The following is a 21,332-nucleotide window of genomic DNA, read 5'->3' as shown; positions in this document are numbered from 1 at the left end:
AAACCCTCTAATATGCTATGCTTTCCCCATCACCGCACCTCAGGGCCTTTGCAGATATTGTAATTTCTTCCTGGAAGTCATTCTCTGCCTCGTTAACTACTACTCATTCTTCTGATCTCAGCTGAATTAGCAATCTGTCAGGGAAACCTTTCTTGCCCTCCTTCTCTCCTCAAAGAAGGCACCTTTCCTGTTAGATGCTCTCACAGCATTCTGCACCTGCCCCTCTTAGCACTTCTCCCAGCTTATAATTAATTCTCCATCTGCATAATAATGTGATTAATGAGTCTTCCCTTTTTTTTTAATTTCTTCCTTCCTTCCTTCCTTCCTTTATTTCTTTTTGGCTGTATTGGGTCTTCGTTGCTATGCATGGGCTTTTTCTAGTTGCGGCGAGCAGGGGTTACTCTTGGTTGTGGTGTGCGGGCTTCTCATTGTGGTGGCTTCTCTTGTTGCGGAACATGGGTTCTAGGCATGCAGGCTTCAGTAGTTATGGCATGCAGGCTCAGTAGTTGTGGCTCACAGGCTCTAGAGTGCAGGCTCAGTAGTTGTGGCACATGGGCTTAGCTGCTCTGCGGTATGTGGGATCTTCCTAGACCAGGGCTCGAACCCATGTCCCCTGCATTGGCAGGTGGATTCTTAACCACTGCGCCATCAGGGAAGTCCTGAGTCTCTCCTCTTTAAATAATAAACACTGTAAATACAGGGAACACTACTGTTCAGTTCAACCTTTTATCCTTTATGCATAGGCAGTGGTCTGGCTCTCAGTGATGCGTGGTAAATTCCTTATTGGTTGAATGAATGCATGAGTTAATTGCCAAAAGGGAAGCAGATTTGTATACTGGCTTTGAGAGGCCTGTAGAAGATTCAAAGGAAGATGCTTAGCATGTGGTTGACAGGCAGGTCTCTGTGGTTGAAAAAGCACTCATTGTAGAATCAAACTGTCAGGGTTTAAAACCCAGCTTAGTCATTTACTATCTGTGTAACCATAAGCAAATTTTGTTAGATGGCTAAACTTTAGTTTCCTCCTCTGTAAAATGAAGATGATAATAGCATCTATCTCACTGGTGGTGGTTGTAAGAGTTAATGAAATCATGAACATACACTAGTTAACCCAGTACTTTGCACATAGTAGGGACACATGAATATTGTCATTGTTGTTGTTATCATTCTGGATGTCTGAACTACAAGGAAATGTTGGGACTAACTACAGTTTTCAAATCATTCAGGATGGTTGAAGTGACGAGAGTGGTTGAGACTGCCTAGAGAGAGAATACAGAGAGGAAAAAAGGCCAAAAGAGAGAATACCAAAAGGTTCAGAGGGAAAGAAAACAATCTACAAGGGGTTAATCAGAGAATCAGAAAAAAGGCAAGGAAAATTTGGCATGAAAGAAGACAAGAGATCTGATTCTTTCCTATTTGTTATTACTTTAAAATAAATCCATGCTTTGGCAGCTAGACCTTAAAATGATTGGGAGGCAACGTCACCATAAACAAAGTTCTTATTGAGTTCTCTAGAAATTATGTACTTTGGCTTAAGAACATCCTTACCATTTAGAAACCAGGAAGTCAATGTTCTTCCTCATTATTATATTGGAGAATATCTTCCTTGGTCCTTAGTTGATCTAAAAGACTGGGATGAAACAACACATTGACGGAAGAGGGAAATGGCTTAAAGAGTTTTCCAGCAAGCAGTGCACAGACCTACATCAACACCAGGGTCCTTCGGGTACCAAAGAATTTGCTGCAGACCAAATGACTGAGTATATGTCATTTTTTAACGATTGAAAAAACAGCAGCCTGCTGACATGTTTCATATCTAATTCAATGCACTGGATTTTCACTCCTAACTACTCTCTATTACCTCTGACATTTCCAGAGTAAATGGAAAACCGGAAATTGCACACTTTGTTTATGGTATTGTCTACTTTTTCTTCAGGAAAATAAATGACTGTTCAAAAAGATTTTACGAGAAATTCATCTTCAAGGGCTGCTACTCTACCAAGTGACTGTGCCCTGTTGTAACCACAGCATACAGGGGATGATCTGGCAATCAGGAACACACACACACACACACAAACACACACACACAAACACACACACAATGACTCCTCACAGTGCTTGCTTCCAGGTGGTAAACAAAATAATCAAGTCTCAGAATCAGAATACACTTTTAGCTAGATTTTAAAATGGCACTTGGGTTATGTTATGGGCTTTTCTACAAATAAATAAAAGCTCTTATAATTTTACAAATGTGGATATGACAAGAGCAAAACCAGAGTGGTTCCAATTATCTTACCAGATTGAAAGTGCTGAATCAGAGTTCCAAAGTGTGCCCAACCATCTATTCCCTGTGAATAATTCAGAGAACTACGGCTATATATTATTCTGATCCACCTCTGGTTCAAAATTTACAGTTGTTATGCAGGACTTCTATGGACTGTGGACTGTTCTCTTGACTAGCTATTTCCGGAATTTGTATCTTTGTATATGCAAATTCCAGAAAGAATGTAAGCAACGAGATAACAGGTTTGCCTCCATTCATGAAAACTTCCAGTTTCATTAAAGAAACCACATCAACAAATATAGTCTGTATGGGATAAGACACAAAGATTGTGCTCTGTCAATATTCACTGTACTAATTTAGAGAATTTACCACTGATAGGAATATCTACACAATGTCATCAGTCTAAGGATATTATATCCAGTGGAAAAGAATCTCCTTTTTGAGCTGGCTTGTATTTTATAGAGTTATTGTAAGAGTCACAGTCGCTCTAGAATATATTTTGAAGTCATAGTGACCAGAAATACTGGCTTTGATTTGGAAGTTGCAAATATTATTTCTCTGGGTTCTCACGTACCTCAGTCAGAGGTAGTCTTACTACTGGAATCAGTTTTACCCATTATAGTCGCACATGGAACCCAGAACAGGAATGGTGGGTAGGGAAAGAAAAACAATAATTATGAGTGCCAAATACCACACTTGAGCAGTCAGCAAGCTTGTCAATTATATTATGACCAATGGCTTTAAAACCATCATCATCATCCTCTGAATGATAGATGGCGAAGTAGAAATTTATCTCCAGTGTTACAACAGCCCATTTGGGCTTATCCAGTGCATATCACTTTCCACATAGGAAACACATTCTGGGAAGCAGTAAGTGAATTCAGAGAGGACAGAAAATGGCGGGGGGGGGGGGCGCGGGGAGGGCGGGGAAGCAGTTCATATTGGAACTTGCTTATCTTTATACAGTCAACAAATGTGAGAACCTGCTACAGACAAGGTGCAGAAGGCAGTACTGAGGACATGGTCTCTGCCTTCCAGAATCCTAGAATCTAGGCTAGTTAAATTCATGAAGCCACACTCTCCTCATAAATCCACGTTCCGCATGATCTCTTATTTCACTAGCTTTTGTCCCTGTGCGGTTTCCTGGAACTATAATTTGAGGACCAATTTATTCCTTTTCAGTAGATCTCTGCTCTCTTCCTTTGAATTCTCAGCAATAATAATCTGATTAGCAAGAAGGCCAGGACCAAATATTAATGAGATAATTATGATGTTTTCTTACACCAGGCAACCAGGGACTTCTGGCAAGGACCAGTAGGATGGAAAGCAAGAGGACAAGGATAAAATGCTGGTTTCCAGAAATGACTTAGGCTCTCTGATATCCTCACTGAAGAAGCAAAATCTAATAATAAACATCAAAAAGACAAGAGCATACACCAGTGAGGGGGAAAACAGTGAGTAGAAGGCTCTGAGAAGAAAAAGTACTTATTGAAAGTTCACCTGTAGCATGGAGACCTAGCTTATGGAACTTCTCTGCACATACTCTTGTAAATATTTCTCCTGAAACTAAAGTATGTTTTCTAAAATATTTTTTTTCTTATGGGCATGTAACAAAGTCACAAATTTTAAGTCACGCTACCATTTAGATATAAATAGAAAATTTAATTTCTTAATTTCTCTTTAGACAATGCCTTTCTCTTGAGCCCCATATATTGGCTAGCAAAAAAAGAGACAAAATATCTGAGCTAATTTAATACTTAATTAAATCCAATAATTTACACATCTTTCCCTAAAATAGTGAGTGGATGCTGGTGAAAGAAGTGTGTGGCTTACACTTCTTTTGGTGTGAGTCCTCAGGGAATGTTCTGGCACCCACTGGTACCCAACAAAATACCACTTATTCTCTTAGTCAGTAGGCAGTGCTGAAGTCAGCACCTGGCTATTCAAGGTCTACTTTTTGCCTAGAGAAATTGCTCCCAAGGAGCATCTGCAGTTTCCTCTCTTTCTGATTCAACTCTAAGCTTTATAGACCCAAATAGATCCCTTCCTCATTCCTCATGGTCCTAAGACCTTGCAGGTCACCTCCAGCTTAGGCTATGGGATCACCTCATCCCACTACCATCGCCCTGTGTGTTTTATTAGTCCATCCTTTGACAAAGGTTTCACTGACAACTCCCCATACAGTTAGTCAAAAAATCTTTTTTAAAAATACATAACACAACAGACAGTATCTGTACGCTAGACATCAATATAACAGGAGTCCCTTCTCATAACTGTGAAAACAAAGCAAAACCTAAAAACTTAGTTTTGGTGGTGGACAGGACCTCTGGTTCCCCAAGAGATGAACTAAAATATCCCAGCAAAGAATTAAAACCAAGGTGTAAGACAGGGAAGGGATGAGATTTTAAAATAACTGCTTTTGTGACACCCCAAAAAAATGGAATTGGAAAAAACAGGTTTGGGCTAGGCATTGTCTCTGATTGTAACTATTACCCTATGTTCTTCCTCTAGTTTGCCCAATATCCTTAGTGCTGATTGGAAGTACTGCTGTGAGAGGTTGCAGGGCAGGAATACATACAAGACAGCATGTTTGTGCTTCATTTCCCCCTCCCCCATGGACCCACTCACTGGAAGGCAGATCACCCCTACAGCCTGCTTCTGTTTCAAGTAGGAGACCACATTCCTGAGATAGGCCTTGCTCCATCATGGGCATCTCCTCACCGCCAGGCCCACCGGGGTCACCTGGTAACTAGGAGCACCACATGGCCATTGGAGTTCCCCTGCTTGATGTATTGCATGACTTTGTCAAGCCTGAATTGATCCAGTTGAAGGGACTGGACAATCTTCAGCTGGGTCAGCTTACTCTCATGAGTATGATCTCTGAGGAAATCACTAATAACCCCCAATCTTCCTCTAGGATGTGCACTGACTCGGGAAGCAGCTTTTTTTTTTTAACACAAGAAGCCCATTTTTACTCTATCGTGGCACCTAGCTCTCAACTCAGTGTCCATGACATGCAACAACTAAAGAAGGTTTAGAGGAGTTTTCTAGACCCAATGGCACTCTATTCTCCTCACTCAGCTAGAATGGTCTCCACCATGCATACAGTGGTCTGCTCTCAAAGCCCCAAGCTGGGGAAACTAACTCAACATGGGGAGCATAAGAGAAGATCACCTGAGCTTAGTTATAAAAAATAAGGATGAGTTAGGCAAAATCGGATGGCAATGGAGAAAACTGTACCAGGTAAAGATGAAGATAAGTAAAAGAGCAAGGAAGCACACATAAGACATTTTCAAGGGAGCTGCAGACGTTTCAGTAGGAATAGGTAACAGAAGTTGATATAAGAATGTCAAACTATAGCTGGGCACGTAAGCAAAGCCTGGGTCATTGAGAGTACTGTCTGCCAGGCTTCACATTTAAGACCTGAAGGAGGTATTGAAGGATTGTAAGCAGAAGAAAAAAAATTGGCATTTTAGAAAGATCACTCTAGAACCATATGAAAACATAATTGGAGGTGATTTAGAAGACTGTTATAATAAACTCATTAACAAATACAGTGGCAAAAAGACAGAATGGGGAGAGGAGAGAGGGTCAGCCTCATCTACCAAAACACAGGCACTAGTCCCCTCCACCAGGAAGCCTACACAACCCACTGAACCAACTTTAGCCACTGGGGACAGACACCAAAAACAACGGGAACTACGAACCTGCAGCCTGCAAAAAGGAGACCCCAAACACAGTAAGATAAGCAAAATGAGAAGACAGAAAAACACACAGCAGATGAAGGAGCAAGATAAAAACCCACCAGACCGAACAAATGAAGAGGAAATAGGCAGTCTACCTGAGAAAGAATTCAGAATAATGATTGTAAAGATGATCCAGAATCTTGGAAATAGAATAGAGAAAATGCAAGAAACATTTAACAAGGACCTAGAAGAACTAAAGATGAAACAAGCAATGATGAACAACACAATAAATGAAATGAAAAATACTCTAGATGGGATCAACTGCAGAATAACTGAGGGAGAAGAACGGAGAAGTGACCTGGAAGATAAAATAGTGGACATAACTACTGCAGAGCAGAAAAAAGAAAAAAGAATGAAAAGAACTGAGGACAGTCTCAGAGACCTCTGGGACAACATTAAACGCACGAACATTCGAATTATAAGGGTTCCAGAAGAAGAAGAGAAAAAGAAAGGGACTGAGAAGATATTTGAAGAGATTATAGTTGAAAACTTCCCTAATATGGGAAAGAAACTAGTTAATCAAGTCCAGGAAGCACAGAGAGTCCAATACAGGATACATCCAAGGAGAAACATGCCAAGACACATATTAATCAAACTCTCAAAAATTAAATACAAAGAAACATATTAAAAGCAGCAAGGGAAAAACAACAAATAACACACAAGGGAATTCCCATAAGGTTAACAGCTGATCTTTCAGCAGAAACTCTGCAAGCCAGAAGGGATTAGCAGGACATATTTAAACTGATGAAGGAGAAAAACCTACAACCAAGATTACTCTACACAGCAAAGATCTCATTCAGATTTGATGGAGAAATTAAAACCTTTACAGACAAGCAAAAGTTGACAGAGTTTAGCACCACCAAACCACCTTTACAACAAATGCTAAAAGATCTTCTCCAGGCAAGAAACACAAGAGAAGGAAAAGACGTACAATAACAAACCAAAAACAATTAAGAAAATGGGAATAGGAACATACATATCGATAATTACCTTAAATGTAAATGGATTAAATGCTCCCACCAAAAGACACAGATTGGCTGAATGGATACAAAAACAAGACCCATATATATGCTGTCTACAAGAGACCCACTTCAGACCTACAGACATATACAGACTGAAAGTGAGGGGATGGAAAAAGATATTCCATGAAAATGGAAACCAAAAGAAAGCCGGAGTAGCAATTCTCCTATCAGAAAAAATAGACTTTAAAATAAAGACTATTAGAAGAGACAAAGAAGGAGACTATATAATGATCAATGGATCCATCCAAGGAGATATAACAATTGTAAATATTTATGCACCCAACATAGGAGCACCTCAATACATAAGGCAAATACTAACAGCCATAAAAAGGGGAAATCAACAGTAACACATTCATAGTAGGGGACTTTAACACCCCACTTTCACCAAAGGACAGATCATCCAAACACTCCCATTTACCACTGCAACAAAAAGAATAAAATATCTAGGAATAAACCTACCTAAGGAGACAAAGAACTGTATGCAGAAAATTATAAGACACTGATGAAAGAAATTAAAGATGATACAAATAGATGGAGAGATATACCATGTTCTTGGATTGGAAGAAACAACATTGTGAAAATGACTCCACTACCCAAAGCAATCTACAGATGCAACGCAATCCCTATCAAACTACCACTGGCATTTTTCACAGAACTAGAACCAAAAATTTCACAATTTGTATGGAAACACCAAAGACCCCGAACAGACAAAGCCATCTTGGGAACGAAAAACGGAGCTGGAGGAATTAGGCTCCCTGACTTCAGACTATACTACAAAGCTACAGTAATCAAGACAGTATGGTACTGGCACAAAAACAGAAATATAGATCAATGGAACAGGATAGGAAGCCCAGAGATAAACCCACGCACATATGGTCACCTTATTTTTGATAAAGGAGGCAGGAATGTACAGTGGAGAAAGGACAGCCTCTTCAATAAGTGGTGCTGGGAAAACTGGACAGCTACATGTAAAAGAATGAGATTAGATCACTCCCTAACACCATACACAAAAATAAGCTCAGAATGGATTAAAGACCTAAATGTAAGACCATAAACTATCAAACTCTTAGAGGCAGAACACTCTATGACATAAATCACAGCAAGATCCTTTTTGACCCACCTCCTAGAGAAATGGAAATAAAAACAAAAATAAACAAATGGGACCTAATGAAACTTCAAAGCTTTTGCACAGCAAAGGAAACCATAAACAAGACGAAAAGACAACCCTCAGAATGGGAGAAAATATTTGCAAATGAAGCAACTGACAAAGGACTAATCTCCAAAATTTACAAGCAGCTCATGCAGCTCAATAACAAAAAAACAAACAATCCAATCCAGAAATGGGCAGAGGACCTAAATAGACATTTCTCCAAAGAAGATATACAGACTGCAAACAAACACATGAAAGAATGCTCAACATCATTAATCATTAGAGAAACGCAAATCAAAACTACAATGAGATATCATCTCACACCACTCAGAATGGCCATCATCAAAAAACCTAGGAACAATAAATGCTGGAGAGGGTGTGGAGAAAAGGAAACACTCTTGAACTGTTGGTGGGAATGTGAATTGGTACAGCCACTATGGAGAACAGTATGGAGGTTCCTTAAAAAACTACAAATAGAACTACCATATGACCCAACAATCCCACTACTGGGCATATACCCTGAGAAAACCATAATTCAAAAAGTGTCATGTACCAAAATGTTCATTGCAGCTCTATTTACAATAGCCGGGACATGGAAACAACCTAAGTGTCCATCATCGGATGAATGGGTAAAGAAGATGTGGCACATATATACAATGGAATATTACTCAGCCATAAAAAGAAACGAAATTGAGTTATTTGTAATGAGGTGGATGGACCTAGAGTCTGTCATACAGAGTGAAGTAAGTCAGAAAGAGAAAGACAAATACCGTATTCTAACACATATATATGGAATTTAAGAAAAAAAAATGTCATGAAGAACCTAGGGGTAAGGCGGGAATAAAGACACACACCTACTAGAGAATGGACTTGAGGATATGGTGAGGGGGAAGGGTAAGCTGTGACAAAGTGAGAGAGTGGCATGGACATATATACACTACCAAACGTAAAATAGACAGCTAGTGGGAAGCAGCTGCATAGCACAGGGAGATCAGCTCGGTGCTTTGTGACCACCTAGTGGGGTGGAATAGGGAGGGTGGGAGGGAGGGAGGGAGACGCAAGAGGGAAGAGATATGGGAACATATGTATATGTATAACTGATTCACTTTGTTATAAAGCAGAAGCTGACACACCATTGTAAAGCAATTATACTCCAATAAAGATGCTAAAAAAAAAAAAGATAGAATGGGGAGACAGATTTGAAAATTGTTAACGTGGCAGAATGGAGGTCTTGGTACCTAAAGGGTTATATGCAATTAGTGGGGAGAAAAAATGGCTTCAGGGAGAATATACAAGAAGATGAGCAGTTTTGGGAGGAGAAGAGGATTATTATTCCCAATGTATTAATTCATTAAATATGATCAGAACCTGAGTAAAGCCAGCCTCAATGAGATAGAACGATAGGAAGGAAAGGAAGAGGAGAGAAAACACATTCAAAGGGATCCAAAACACGATAATGTGTTTCAAGAGACCCTTGAATCCTCAATTCTACACTCTCATTTATTATGCATACCCACCGAATCCTATTGATCTCCCAATGAGAAGCTTCGAATGCTTTTTTTTTTTTTTTTTTGCAGTACACGGGCCTCTCACTGCTGTGGCCTCTCCCTTTGCGGAGCACAGGCTCCGGACGCGCAGGCTCAGCGGCCATGGCTCACGGGCCCAGCTGCTCCGCAGCATGTGGGATCTTCCCGGACCGGGGCACAAACCCGTGTCCCCTGCATCGGCAGGCGGACTCTCAACCACTGCACCACCAGGGAAGCCCGCTTCGAATGCTTTTTACTTCTCTACATTTCAACTGAGCATTTTATTCATATCAATTAATATTAGAAGGGAATAAGTCTTATCCTGTACCCAAAGAAGCCACATACCAGCAAAATATCTTGAGCATATCACTTAATCTCTACCCCAAGCCTCCATAAATGTCTTTACACAATCGACCTTTAAAGAGTTTGACTTTTACCAAGAGCCAATTTTAAAATGGAATACATGGGAATTTTTAGTTAAAAAGAATCGTATTTAGTGCATAATTTTGTCTTTTAATATATTTAAAGACTTTAAGTCAGCATATAGGTTGAGATTCATAATTTTGTTCAAAGCTTTCTGTATAAAGACCACATGATACTTTCACCTCAGATCAAAGTGACAGGAAAAAATTTCTTTTAATACGCTAATATATGGTATGCCCTATTGTCAGACAATGAGAACTACATCATCATCTGATTTCCCTTTTGCTGGGCTACTAAAAAACTGAGTATAAATAATACTATTCTCAATCTGAGATTTGTTTTATTTTTGCTTCTCTTCTTCATGCCCCTGCTCCCCAAATTTACTATTTAAAATTTGACTTTTGTTCCATGTTACAGGTCTCATCCATCTGTACCATATTCTTATGATGAGCAAACTTACACCCTTTTAAGAACTCCCAATCCTGTTCTACTAGGGATCCTATAATCCTGCTTATTACTGAGGGCTTCCTGGAGTTTTCAAGCTATATAAATATTTTGGTGGGATCCTTTTGTCCCTTCAAAAGCAACATCAAATCTCCAGCTGCTGGGAAATGGTGCTTTTCCCTATCATTGGAATCAATGTGTCAAGGCATACGTCCTTAATGGAGGTTTTGGCAAGCATGGTATTAGAGTTATTATTAGATAGAAGTAAACCGAATAGTTTGTTTTCTGTGCTGCACATACAAATCGATGGTCTAAATCAAACACTGCAGTTTATAATGTGGTAGAAATATTTACATGGGAAAAAAGCACTAATCAGTGTACAGCATTAAGAAAATGTAAATTTTACAAATTCCAGAAGCCAAAATATTTTTCAGACCACAAGAAAAGGAAGAACAAAGAAAACCCAAAGAAAGTATATAAACCCATGCTAGGAAATGTACTCTATCCTCAAAGAGTTTGGTTCAGTTTAGCATCTTCTGGTTGCGAGGAAAAGGAGATTCACTTTAGTTATCCAAGAAACAAAGTGATTTTGGTGATAGTGAGGCAGTGCTGTATGAACATAAGTGCACAGGAATCTAGGAAAAGTCAAACAACTAGAGTGGGATACATAGTAGAGCCCAGGCTGCAGAACCTCCACCTACAGTCTGGACACCAAGTCTGTAAAAATAACCAAATACATAATAAATGGTTTATTGGTATTCCATTTCAGTGCATGATGAAATAACATTATCAGTTTTCAGACTTTATGCCTACCTTGAAGTAATATGTCACTAATATCTTTGCTTGCCCTTCTCTATCCCATCACCAATTTCTCGATTCTTTTTTTTTCACCTTCATATATTTTCTTATGTTTCTCCTTTAATAATCTATTTTCTTCTAACTCCAGCTTGACCTTGACTTATGATTTCAACCACATAGCTTAATTCTCTATATATGTCCTTTGATATGCCTTCCACTTCTCTCTGCATTTCCTAATTTGGTCCAAACAAGACAAAGTCAGATTGGCCTATAAATCTTTTCACACCAGGCCACAAAATAGGTCATTGGCCAGTCTCTGAATTTGGGTAAGGAAGACTATGTGGTTACCTGGTACTCCTAGACCTGCCTTATTAGCTATGAGCAAAAAAGTTTCAGTTAAGAAGGACCAAGGGCATGGCACAAAGACTGGTGGATTGAATATGCAGCCCTATAATTCACTCATGTGATGAGAAAGTAACAGAATTCTACCACCTTTCTCCTTCCAAAAAAATTATTTTTTCATCTTGAGTTTTTGGCAGATTTTCCTGGTACCCAACATGGACTTCCAGAATGTATACATGTAGCCTTATCAAAATAATCAATGAAAAAAAATAATAATCAATGAATTAAGGCATGTGTTTCTAATGAAAATGAGCTGCTACCTTTTATTTTAAAAAGTGTCATATGCATTCCAAAGATAAATGCAAGTGAATTTCTGATTATTGGGTGTTGTTCTTTATCCTCATCACCCTCCCTTTGAATGACATAGTTTCCTGCTGCAACCGATCACCTCTATGGGCATTACTGCTCAAAACCTAATGCAGTCACTGCAACTAACACAATCTGCATGTCTTGCATCTTGAAGGTTTCAAGTACTTTTGAAACAAAATAGTCTTGTTTCAAAATACGGAAGACATTAAAGCTATATGTACTTAATAAATGTGTATTAATAGAATATATATAACTGGACTTAAAGCTCATTGAAATAAAGGACTATCTCTCTTGTTCATTTCTCTGCCCCAGACACTGGTACAATTTCTGACATGTAGTATGTGCTCAATATATTTTTCAAAGTAAATAATCATTCAATAAATAAATGAACACCACACCTACTTGCCCACAACTTCCAAACAATGGAAGAACAGAGATTAGAATCTAGTGAGGACCATTTTTTGAATAGTATCAATAAGTGTCTCTAGGTCCCACAGAATCACTGAGTAGACAATTAAACTAGAAATGAAACAGGTTTAGAATCAGGTCTCCTAACTTAAAAAGAGTTTTTAGAGAAAGGCAGAAGTACAACAAAAATACTGCAGAGACTCTATCTAATAGGGAAAAAAAAAGGTGCTTAATTATTCTTAGCCTAAATGGATGGATGGATGGATGGATGGATGGATGGATGGATGGATGGATAGACAGATAGACAGATAGATAGATAGATAGATAGATAGATAGATAGATAGATCTATGTATATCTTTATTCCTGAAAGTAGCTTCCACTAGACAAAGTTTGATGTTTACTGTTTGGTGCTCTCAGATAAAGAGTCTCAGATAAAGAGACAGGATTCCTTGCCTCTTTCTGAGAAGGTAAGATGTTTAAACACACCCGTGAAACCCCTCATAACCCAGGGCACCACCCATCCTCCAGCAGAGGAGTTAGATTCCCTTTGCCATCTTGGAGCTGAGTTTGTATAGTCCTTGCTCTCGTCTCACCTGGCAACAGTCATTAGATTTCTAAATTCATCTTAATTCTCTAAACAGGAACTACAAAGGGCAGAAGTCCCAAAGAATGTTAGGTGTGAATCATTTTTCGACTTTGTGTGAAGAGTTTGGCAGCACTTGATCAGGACAAAGGCATGATTTTGCTATTAAGGAGGAATATGTACATTTGTTTTTCTCCCTTACAGTTATGCACCCAAATGAGAGACTTACTGCTGTGAACAATGCTGCCACCTTCCTCACAGTGCTGGTTGCCATTAATTAAAATCATAGAAAGGGGCTAATTCACTGAAGTGAATCACTCACATAATGGCCAAATTTCTAGAAGCTTGTGCCCTGGGGGCAATGAACTGGATTGTTTCTGCTTCTGGTTTGGACAGATGTGAAGCCAGCTCAGTTGGTAAGGGTTGCAGAAATTCTTTACTGTCTTTAAATTAAAAAGCAAGATACCTATTGAATACCTGAACCATGGTTCTGAAGCCAAATAAGAAACAATAATGTAATAATAGCTCAGTGTCATGGAATTAATGTTTGTATTACTCCCCTCCCCCCCCCAAAAAATTCATATGTTGAAGTCCTAACCCCTTTGGGAGGTAATTAGGTTTGGTGAGGTCATGAAAATGGTGCACTCATGATGGAACTAGTGCCCTTATAAGAAGAGGAAGAGACACTAGAGCTCTCTCTCCCTCAGTGTGAGGACACAGACTAGGGCATGTGAGCACACAGAGAACAGTGGCCATCTGCAAGCCAGGAGGAGGACTCTCACCGAGAGCTGAATCTTCCAGCACCTTGATCTTGGACTTCCCAGCACCCGCAATTGTGAGAAATAAACATTTATTGTTTAAGCCACCCAGTCTATCGTATTTTCTTATAGCAGCCCAAGCAGACTAAGACATGCAGGTAAGACAATTACGATTTGACTAGTTACAAAACTGACACAAACAGCGTTCTAAATTTCTACGTAAAAATTTACTTGAAAACTCCAGTCAAGATGCTGCATTAACCAGAGTTTGATATACCCTTCTCCTTCAAAAAAATAATTGAAAAATCTGAAAGGAGAAAATCCAAAATATATAACTGCGCTTCAAAACGAAATAAATATTGTTATGGACTAGAATAGGAACAGAAATGCAAAGCAAAGAATATGGCTAAAGCCCAGAATCCACAGGGTTTGTAGTCTAGAAACAGGCAGGCAGTTAAGATTCCAGTGAGTGAGAGGAAGAAGCATTTAAAATCCCACAGCAGATGTGGGCTCGGATTCAGGCTCACTGCCTGAAGCCAGGCGCTGCCATGGAAGTACTGCCCTCTGCCCACCCGCCCCTCTTCAGTGCTCATAGAAGGAAGCTGAGAAAACTGCTTTCATCCAGGGCCCACGACTTTATAAACCGTGGGCTCCGCGAGGCTGCTTGACAAAGCATAACCCAAAGCTCAGGAACCGGCTCCCAGCCTGGATCTACACTGTACCAAACATCACAGCAAAGCAGGAGCCCCAACCTATCAAAACACCTGATTCTAGACTGGAGGCTCAGAGGGCCAGATGGAGAGGGCAGAGAAAACCACTGTTCAAGAAGGAGGTGAGCACAAAAGAGAAAAGAGAGAAGATAAAATCATCCCACTCAAAAAACTATCCTGCATGCCACAGGACGTAACTTACTGCTAAGAGAGGCAGTCAACAAAATCTACAATGGGAAAAACAACCCCATTTAGGTAATGAATAATCAGAGAATGTTCCACCTAAGAATTATAAAAAGTATTTTGAATGTTCACAGCAATAAAGAAAGGGAGAACATTTGTTTAAAGAGAATTATAAATTATCATAGAAAAACAGGAAAATAAAATAAAAATAGGTATACATTAAAAATAGGATTTTTTTAAATAATGAAAAATAACAAAAACCTAAATGAACTCAGGATTTGATAAAGAAGGAATTAATAAGTAAAAATGTTGTTCTAAGGAATTTCTCATACGCAGCACAGAGGGACAAGGATAAAAATTTTGAAAGAGCAGCTAGGACACAAAGAGGATAGACTAAGAGACCCCAGCATATGCCTAAAAGGGCAGTGAGAACAATAACCAAGAGATATGGCATCTAAAATCCAGATGACATGTAGGCAGTCATTAAGGTCTGATGGGATGAGGACAGGTGGATTTAAGAGGGAGATGCCCGGCTTGACTTCACTGTTGGTTCACAGCAGAGATTGCAATGCCATCAGGCAGGCAGCAGCCCCTGGGCAGCTCAAGGGGTTGGCGGTAGTTTTAACAAGCACCAGTTTCCTAAAGATTTCTAGAAACCAAGAACAGCCCAACCTCCTTAGGGAGTTGTCAAGGGTCCCCTCAGGCCGAAGCAGGCAAAGGTTACGGCCACATCCAGTTGGTAAATAAAAGGAGATTACTGAGAGATTGCCCCCTCGCTTCTCAGTAGTTTCAGGGCAGACGAAGCATGTCTAGGAATCTGCAGCAAACAGCTGGTACAGGTGCAGGAATTCTTAATACACAGCGATGATTGGAAAGCTAGAAACAAAGCAGGGACTGACAAAAAAACTTTTATTTCTAAAAACATAAAAAATAGAAGAAATGTAAATAGAAGAAAATCAAAAGAACGGTGAAGGAAAAGTAATGAATGCCACTCCTCCACTCAGACCACTTCACAACTTTCCATGTCACTCAGAATGAAATATCAAAGTCCTTAAAATGACGTTCAAAGCTCTACAAACTCCCCACCCAATCTCACCTGCCACCTTCTCGACCTCACCTCCTCCTGACTTTCCTTTTTCTTTTATTTTCTGATTTTCATTTTGCTGTTTTCTAGTCACATTATCATCACTGCTCTTCTTTGGACTTCCCAGCCATGTTTCCAGCATCAGAACTTCTGCACTTGCTTTCCCTCCGTTGGGAGATCTTCTCCTCCAGAATGTCACTTGGCCTTCCCCCTCACCTCCTTCGATTCTTCGCTCACGTGTCGCCTTCCTCAGGAGGATCTTCCCTGACCACCTGTTTCAGCTTGCCTCCACCCCTGCCCTCCCTGTCCTTCTTCCCTGCCTTAGAGTGCTCCTCAGTACCCAGCACTACCTCATATCCTACATGCTTTATGTATTTACTGTGTCTGTCTTCCCCTGCTAGGCTGTAACTTTTTGAGGACAGTGGTGTTTATGTCTTATAATTCAGTGCTGGCCTGACACACTGTAGGCACTCAGTAATGATTTGTTGATAGAATCAATAAATGATCCCGGGCATATGGGAAGCACTCAATAAAGGCCAAGTGTTGTATTTAAGCACAGCCATTCAACTACCAATAACTCACTACTTAGTCTGCTAATCACTGCTCCAGGAGGGTCAGTCACATCATCAACATAATAATGATAACTGTCTATGATGTGCCAAGTTCCCTTTTGACATTTTGCATTTCTTATATCACTTTAACATTAATTCAAAAGGGGGTAAATTATTATTCCCATCTTATTGTGAGTATGAGACTGAGGGACAACAAAGTTAACTGATTTCCCCACATTAAAATAACTGGAGGGTGACAGAGCTGATTTGGGAACTGAGTCTGTCTTCCTCTTAAAATCATTCTGTCCTCTCCACTGACAGATTGCTGCTCTGACCCAGGACTCTCCGTGATCACCCTCCCTCCTCCATCTTTTACAGGCAACTGTAAAAAGATGCCTCTCGTTATTACAGTCATCTCCCATAGTGACTCTAGTGGACACTGGTGTCCGTTCCTCCTTGCTAAGCTTGATTTACCTGGATTCTCTCTCTTCTAAAAATAACTTCATGCATCTCCAACTCCAATGGTAAATCTCAATCAATCTAAGCCAATCAGAAATCTAAGGTGACATCACCAAAACTGGCAGAGTAGGGAAATTCAGGACTCTGTCTCTTCAAAAGCAACTAATAAACGGGCAAAAACTGTCAGAATCTAAGCCAGTCATGGCAATCCATTCTCCTTGTCAGTGATTGGCTTATGGATAGATATTTAGTACAATTTAATACAATTCCAACCAATAAGACATGAGGAGAGTGAGCTGGGGCACTTCTGGGAATAAACTCCTTACTCTTAAGTGGAGACGAGGCCAGAGGAAATGGATTCTTCTCCCTCCATACATGTTCATATTTAAGTGGGATGCCTGAACTACTGCCAGTATCTGTCACTCAACCAGAAGATAAAGCTAACATGGGAAAGAGAATGGAGACAACAGAATCTCAGGGAAGTAAAGTTAGAGAACTTGTGTACCTAATGCTTACCTTACCCATAGAAGGGTAAGTTATGTGAAACTTTTTAAAAGGGCTTGTATGGTAGAAGCCAGGTTGAGTTAGTGTTTCATTACTTTAAGTGAAAGCATCCTGATACCACAGCACCCTCTTTCCACTTAAGAAGTAGCTCAACATCCAAAAATAACTGAAATGGACTTGTCTTCAGTTCTACTACTTGAACATGGACAATCATTTGGGTCTCATTATTTGTAAGACTGACTTGGTTGCAGGGCTCCCACTAAAAGTAACTCAGAACTCTTTGGTTTCTTACTGAACAGTTAAAGGAGCAGCGGGAGAGCTGAGGTCAAAGACCAGGCTCTAGTTTGATAATGGAGGGCTACATAGTGAGGAACACATTGAGTTGCAAAGAACTTAAGCAATTTGGTCAAGCTCACCAGGTTAGTTGACAGGCAAGCTGAGACTACAAGCCAAGTTTCTCGACTTCTGTTAGAGGACATTATCCACACCCAGGTTAACCTAGCTATATTCATACTTGCAGGTACATTATGTAGCTGATCTAAGGCAAAAAAAAGGGGGGGGCGCCTAAGATTTAATGTATTTCAATTATACCTAGGAAACGCATACTTGAAATTTTGCTCACTCTGATTATTCTTCATAGTGAGGAAAGAAGCTATCATTTGAAAATATGATTCCGACAGAACTGCTGAAAGTTAGCTAAGCAAACAATTGGGGATAAATGTGCTACAGGCATGCAAATAAAGCTTCCTGTTTCTCTAGCCCCATAATAACTAAAAACAGCTCCCCTGATGGCCCGCCCTCATCACTGAACACATTCGAAGTGTCTTAGATGCCTGTCATCGACCAGGTGGAGACGTGGTCCATTCCCCTTCCTCTGCCATTTGAACACATACCCTAGTAAGTTTCACTCAACTCTACTTCAGGTTCACAGTGGCAGAATTCAACTGTACTGAATTTCGGAAAGGGTTGAAATCAAGGACTTCTCACCTCTAGTCTATGTAAGTCCTCCCAAAGCACTGTACACAAGCATGGAGATCCACTACTCAGCCCTTCTAGGGATTCCCACATGGACGCTCCCTAGGTTAGTAGAGTCTATACATCCCCATCTTTCATTTTGCTACCCCCTTCCCACAATGCCTCACTCCTTTTAGCATCTTCTCCTAGCCCAAAGTCCCCCTCACTTCCCTCCCTTCAAACAGAGCTGTGTTCATCAACCTACTGGTTAGCAAGCTCCAAGTTTTCCTGTTTCTTAGAAATTTTCCTAGCTTCCTGTGCTAATTATATGAAACTTCAGGTAACTATTCTTCTACAGCTATTCTTTCTCTCATTCTGGTGTGGGATAGAGGAAGGGGAAGCTTCCCATTCTAAGAGTAGACAGGAGAAGACAGAGCATTGGGAGTCATTTTGTTTCTGATACTCTTGTCTTTGGTTGCCTGAAAATAATACTAATAACAGCAGCAACAACAATAGCAATCAAAGACATCTTACACTAAGAAAGTTAATTTCCTTCTGACAGTGCTTTCCAGTACATCCTTCTCACCCCACCCCAACTCTAAGAGCATAGGTTTTAGGTCTTATTTTGCTAAAGAGAATGCTGTCTCCTTTCAAATCAAATTACAATATCTCCTCCTATTAATTTAACCCTAAAATGTTTTCCCCAATTCCTGGATATCTGCCACACTCCTTTTCCTCCATCCCCACAGCTGAATAAGCAAGAGATAGAAAAGTCTAAATACATGAAAAAGTGTGTATACGAACAGTAGCAGTAGCAATTTTTTAATAGCAGAATTGTGGGTGACTTAGTGTTTATTCATTGGATTTTTTCTTTATTTTTTACTTAACAACATTTCTATATAATTTTGGCAGTATCAGGAGAAACACTATGCTTTTAAATGAGTGGTCTTCAACCTCAAATGACACATAAGAAAAATGTAAGAACTTCTACTTATAGGTCGTGGACACACACGATGTCTCATCTCCCTCAGCTCTGATCATCTTGGGTTTCTGAAAATTACAGAGAGTCATCTTTTCCTTTTCAATTCATAACTGCATTCAAAATCAAGAAAAGAAACCTCAGTGGACCAGAAATCATGGAGAATCTCTGGGAGAGGGATAAGAAAAAAGAAACCATCATCAAGGCTAAGAAGTAAAGTCAGGCTAGTAGAAAAAAATAATAAATATCATGGGAAAATGGTGTTGAAATTAAAATTCAAACCTTTAAGTAAAATGAATAGTAGAAAGGACACAGCTGAAGTTAAACCAGTAAGACAGAAGACTGAGCTGTTGAATTTCCGTAACATATCATAAAGGGATAAAAACTGGAAGGTATGAAAAAACAGTCAAGAAATATGAAAGATAAATTCAGAACTTTTAACATCCACCTTCTAGGAATACCGAGGAGAAACTAAAGAGATCTGTAGAGAGGGAACATTCAAAGGAAAAAAAACGTGGTTCTGGTTATTCCTAAACTTTTTTTTTTTTTTTTACTAATGAGGGGACCATTTTTAGAATTCTTATTTCATTTGTAATTCACTCACCTAATATTTATTCAGATTCAACAATGTGCCAGGCACTGTGCAAAGTAATGGGAATCTAGTAATAGTAATAAATCCTCTCCCTAGAAAATGTATATATGCACAGATCACAATTTTCCACATTATTTTAGAGGTTAAGAGTTCGCTGACCCATAATCTTTCATATTTTTATTGCAGTTCACCTGTTTTGACTGGAATGACTTGGCAAAAACCACATCCCCTACTGAATTGCTGAATTGTTTAACAAAGGGTATCTTAGCAACTGATTGTTTGAAGGCATGAAATCATACAGAGACTCAGTCTATAATAAAACTGGAATTGGTAAACTCACAGTCTGAGGGTTATTTCACACTAGTTATGGAATGGTCATCTTTCATGAGGTAAACTGGAGTAATTTTCAAATTTCAAATGAAGTAAACTGAAGTCTTTGAAGAATTATGAACTACATTGAGTAATAAAAATCACTAGTTTCCTACTCAGGGTTAGTAGATTGGCTCACAGATCATCTCAGCCACAGAGAAAATCAGCAACCAAAAAAAGAGGACCATCTCCTTACAGGATATTTAGTGAAGAGAAATTTGTTGTCCACTAGGGAAATTAAAAACAAGGAGTTTGTCTGAGATAATCAGATGTAAATAAAGAGTTGTCTTTTGTATTAATTTCTAGAAAATTAAATGTATTTAGAATATCACAAACTCATTTTGGGATATTTGTTGAATTTTAAGTCAGATACTGATTGACACAGAGAAGGGCTAAAGAAAAACAGGAAAGAACCATTGGAAAACAGAAGAAAATAGAAAGGACTTTGATAGGAACTGAAGATGGAAGACGAGCTTTATAAATAAGTACACAAACTTGAGGACAAAAAGACAGGTCAGTCAAAAGACTGGATTTGCAACTGATAGAAGGAAATCACATGTTACACAATGGAACATAGCGTATGATATAAAAAAGAAAAGCTGACTCACTTATTAAGTAAGATATGAATGCATATGTGAAGAATTTAAATAGCTGAGATGAAGCTGATGTCTGGCTACGTGTCTATCTTGCCCTGACTTCTATACCCAGTAGTCATGAACATTTTACCAGAGGTATTATTTTCACAATGTCCGCTGATTGAATATGACATACCAGGTGAAAGGCATGGTGTTTTATCATCAGTTCCATAGTGCGTCATGAAAGCAAAGATTACAATCTCTTAATTTTAGATATCAGGACAGGTGCTCTGAAGCAACACAAAGACAGAAGTGCCAATAGAATGCCATCAGATCTATATTTTTAGTTAACAACTCATACCTCTGCAAACTCTAGCAATTATTTTTATTCATTTAGCCTTCTCTTTTCTCAGCCCTCCCTGAGTGTTTGTGGTTCTTTCTGAGCTGTTGATAAATTTTCACAACTTGTCATATGTGGTCTGACCAAAAAACTGCAGAGAGGTGCTAAACTGAATTAAATC

The 21,332-nt window shown here is 39.3% G+C and overlaps 1 pseudogene; it reads right to left on the bottom strand.

Annotated features, from left to right (window-relative positions):
* Positions 1-4,744: 4,744 nt before the first annotated feature.
* On the bottom strand, positions 4,745-21,043 carry LOC101286258 (putative RNA-binding protein 15B; annotated as a pseudogene).
* Between the last annotated feature and the right edge of the window lie 289 nt (positions 21,044-21,332).

Source organism: Orcinus orca, chromosome 3 (genome assembly GCF_937001465.1).
Source record: "Orcinus orca chromosome 3, mOrcOrc1.1, whole genome shotgun sequence".
Lineage (NCBI taxonomy): Eukaryota > Metazoa > Chordata > Mammalia > Artiodactyla > Delphinidae > Orcinus > Orcinus orca.
The sequence above is the reverse complement of the archived record's forward strand: the minus strand, read 5'-3'. Positions and strand labels throughout refer to the sequence as shown.